Source organism: Dendrobium catenatum, unplaced genomic scaffold, assembly GCF_001605985.2.
Source record: "Dendrobium catenatum unplaced genomic scaffold, ASM160598v2 fragScaff_scaffold_370, whole genome shotgun sequence".
Lineage (NCBI taxonomy): Eukaryota > Viridiplantae > Streptophyta > Magnoliopsida > Asparagales > Orchidaceae > Dendrobium > Dendrobium catenatum.
The window spans coordinates 4,765,177-4,769,136 of NW_021318832.1; the positions used below are offsets into that span (position 1 = coordinate 4,765,177).

The 3,960-nt window shown below is 38.5% G+C and overlaps 1 pseudogene; it reads left to right on the top strand.

Moving 5' to 3' along the window:
• The first annotated feature begins 1,075 nt into the window (after positions 1-1,075).
• Positions 1,076-1,691, top strand: LOC110097333 (annotated as a pseudogene).
• Positions 1,692-3,960: the final 2,269 nt, after the last annotated feature.

Consider the following 3,960-nt stretch of genomic DNA (forward strand, 5'->3'; position numbering starts at 1 on the left):
CCTGGACGATTCCCAGAACTATTCTCAGGCCGATATTTTCTACAGTGCCGATCGGCCTGGACGATGTCCAAATCGGCCTGGACGATATGTACAGAAAATCACCTGGAGCAAATCTGGGCAAATTCTGGAGCAAAATTCCACTGATCGTCCCAGGACGATCCAGATCGTCCTGGACGATCCTGGAGCAGATTTTTGATATTACAATTATGCCAGATGTTTTTATGTTCCTTCATATGTCCAAATTCATTTGGGAAGCATATAGGGGAGAAATTTATTTATCACCATCTTTCTTAAGCCTAAGTTAATGATGACTTTCCCTCACACCAAAGCATTATTTCATATAGTTGCATGCGAGCATATGCACACACTTACATTCATTTTTATTATGGAGGTGCCATTTGTCATGCCATTGCATTCCTCGCGTCATTTGAGAAAACAAAGAAAAAAATGTTAAACAACAAAATGACTTCAAACTCAGAGACTTCTCGATAAAATTAAATTAAATGGGGGATTTACATATATACCACTTTATTTCATACTATTTACATATCTAACACCTAAAACTTTAATATTACATGCTACCACTCATAGAACAAATCTAGGTGCATGGAATGAAATATTAAAATTTATAGGACTGTATGGGTGGTAAGAATGAAATATATGAGTGATATATTTGATATTAAAATTGTATATGAGTGGTAGGAATGTAATATCAAAGTTTTAGATGTTAGATATGTAAATAACATGAAATAAAGTGATATGGATGAAACTACTTCCACAATGAAGCCAAGCTATTTTCAACTATTTAATAGTTGCCTATGATTTCATTTGGGACAGTTTTCTTCCTGCTTCTTAAAGAAGCTTTTTAGTTCTAAAATTGTAACTATTGAACTAGAAAGCTGCTTTAAGAAGCAGGAAGAAATCCGTCCCAAACGAAGCCTATGTCTTCTTCTTTTTAAAAAATCCTAAGTCCTATGTAAGCATGCTCATTAGTTCACACATTCTTCAGGGCCGACTGAAAATAGCAGACTTTGCATGTGCTGCAGAGCTAGAGGCGGAGGTAAAGAGACAAACTATGTGTGGCACCATAGATTACCTTGCTCCATAAATGGTGCATAATAAGGCTCATGATCAAACAGTTGATAATTGGACACTAGGCATTCTTTGCTATGAATTTCTTTATGGTGTCCCACCATTTGATGTTGAGGATAAATACGATACTTTCAGAAGGTACGACATTATTCCTATTAAATTAAGAATTTGTTTGGGATGGCTTTCTTACTGCTTCTTAAAGCAGCTTTTTCTAAATTAAAATTTTATACTAGAAAGTTTATTTAAAAAGAAGTAAGAAAGCCATCTCAATTGAATCCTAAGTTGTTACCATATGTATTTCTTAATCTTGAACCTTATGATATACCAGGATTCTTAAGGTTGATGTTGTATTCCCTTCCTCACCTTTTGTTTCTCCAGAAGCAAAGGATTTAATCTCCAAGGTAGGTTAATATATAATCTTCTTTTCTTCCTGGACACTACAAAGGAATAACTTTTTTTTTTCTAATTTTTCCTTTATACTTGTAGCTTCTAGTGAAGGATTCATCGAAGAGGCTCTCTCAGCAGAAAATTCTGGAGCATCCATGGATAGTTCAGAATGCATATCCTTCAGGATGTGGCTTCTAGATGAATAAGTTCTTGACTTGTAAATGATTCCATATTTCTATTTTATAGAAAAAAATTATGTTTTGTTATTTGTAGTAGCTTTTGGATATTTTGTAGCTGGTGTAGGTCTAGCTCATGATTCATATGTTGAAGTCTGCCACTTGTTTTGATATTGTATACAAGTGAGTTGAGAGACTCTAACCTAGCACTCATGCATATTTGTACTTTTTCAATGCCATAAGTAGGAGAAATTATTTTGTGCAGAGACCAGATGTAGGGGACCATCTGGAGACCAACCAGAATGCACCATGTCATCAGTACCGAGCTGCGGTATCGAGTGGTACTAAGAAGTTCCGAGTTGCGGTACTAAGCAGTACCAAGTAAAGGATGACGTGCTACATTCTGGTTGGTCTCTGGACGGCGTTCGGCATCCGCACAAAATAATTAATTCATAAGTAGGGATTTTGCGCCATGCATGCCGATTTTAAGCAAGAGAAAAAAATTGTAGCATGCATCCTGTAGTTTTCTTGTCTTTATGTCTGGATTCTTTCATCAACACTTCTTTGCTAGAGAATTCTTTGACTTGCAATTGCTTCATTATCCTTGGTGTAACATATTTGATTATGATGCCTTATATTATGGTTGTCATTGTGTTGGATTCAAGTTAACATGATCAAAACGACAAACTATGGGTGTGACATCATGCGGGGTTGCTTAAATGACATTCATTCATAAAATAGACTGCGTCGTTGCGTCTAAAAAATTAAAATTGTTAAAAAAATAAATCTTATATCTCCTTAGTTGTTGCACGAGTCCAAAATCAAAATTTGCTAGCATGTGATGTGTTGAGGCACCCATATCGAGATGTGCAAAACATGAGAAGATATTCGATGGTCAATTCATATTTTCATTTTTTATAGACTAATTAAAATTATAAGTGTTGCGTCTTGGAGTATTCGTGGCGGTAGAGAAATTTAAAATTTAGTGTCTTAGCGTTGTACAAAAAACCAGCACACAAGCAAATAATTAAGAGTGTGTAGCGTTTATAAGAGACACTAGAGTTTTTACGTGAAAAACCCCTGAAAATTGAGAAAAAACCATGGGGCCTGGCCCAGTTTGAATGAATCCACTAGTATTTGTAGTCTATTAAAAATGAGGCCCTTCCTTGGGAGAAGGCATTGGCTTGATATCATAAACGTACATCATATATAACACATTACATGGTGGGAGTTACATAGACATGTTTATTTGGTCGGCAATACCATAGTATATAGGATGGAGGTCGGAAAGACCATTGTATAGTGATGGAGGTCGAAAGGACCATAGTAGGCAATGGAGGTCGGATGGACCGTAGTAGGTAGAAGTCTGGGATCAGAAAGACCATTGTCTATTGATGGTCGGAAGAACCATAGTAGGCGACGGAGGTCAGAAGGACTGTAGTCGGCAGGAGACCGGGGTCAAAAAGATCGTTGTCTGTTGATGGAGTTCGGAAGGACCATAGAAGGTGACGGATGTCAGAAGGACCGTAGTCGGTAGGAGATCGGGGTTAGAAAGACCATTGTCTGTTGATGGAGGTCGAAAGGACCATAGTAGGCTACAGAGGTTAGAAGAACTGTAGTCGGCAGGAGATCGGGGTCAGAAAGACCGTTGTCTGTTGATGGAGGTTGGAAGGGCCATAGTAGGCGACTGTGGGTCTCCGAAAGGATTCCGCTCGTGTGAATTTGAATGCAAAGAGTACGATCACACTATCCCGTAGGAAAAAGTGGTCGTAGACCTTTACAATCGACACAAGCAGGCCGATGGAAGAGCAGATGGAGTTATAGATACGATTAGCCATGGAGGATAGCGACTTTCACCTACCAACCTCGATGGATAATAATATCTATAACCCTAAATTCACAAGATTTCCCCCATTCGATGCATCAGCTCGAATAGGGTTTATTTGATTGTGGGGATCGGTTTCCTACGGGCGCAAGCCCCCATAGTTAATTACATCTTAGACCTTGGTCTAAGAAAACTCTCGATTAAGGATGTTGGATTATCTCCTCTAATGGGTTTAGTGCAAGGGGTTTCTAGGCTTTCCTAATCAAAGAGGAAGAAGTTCCCAACTTGGCTCAATCGATCACACATGGTTCATTCAACACCCGGCCGGTCTAAAGAAGGGAAAACTGGAGAAAAGAAAGAGGCCACTACACTCAAACATACATGAGAGAAAGAAGGAAGTGGCGTCATCTGTGTGACGCAGATGGGTAGGATTTATAGTCTCCGAAAGAATGGAGAACTTACCCACCAATAAGGTGTATA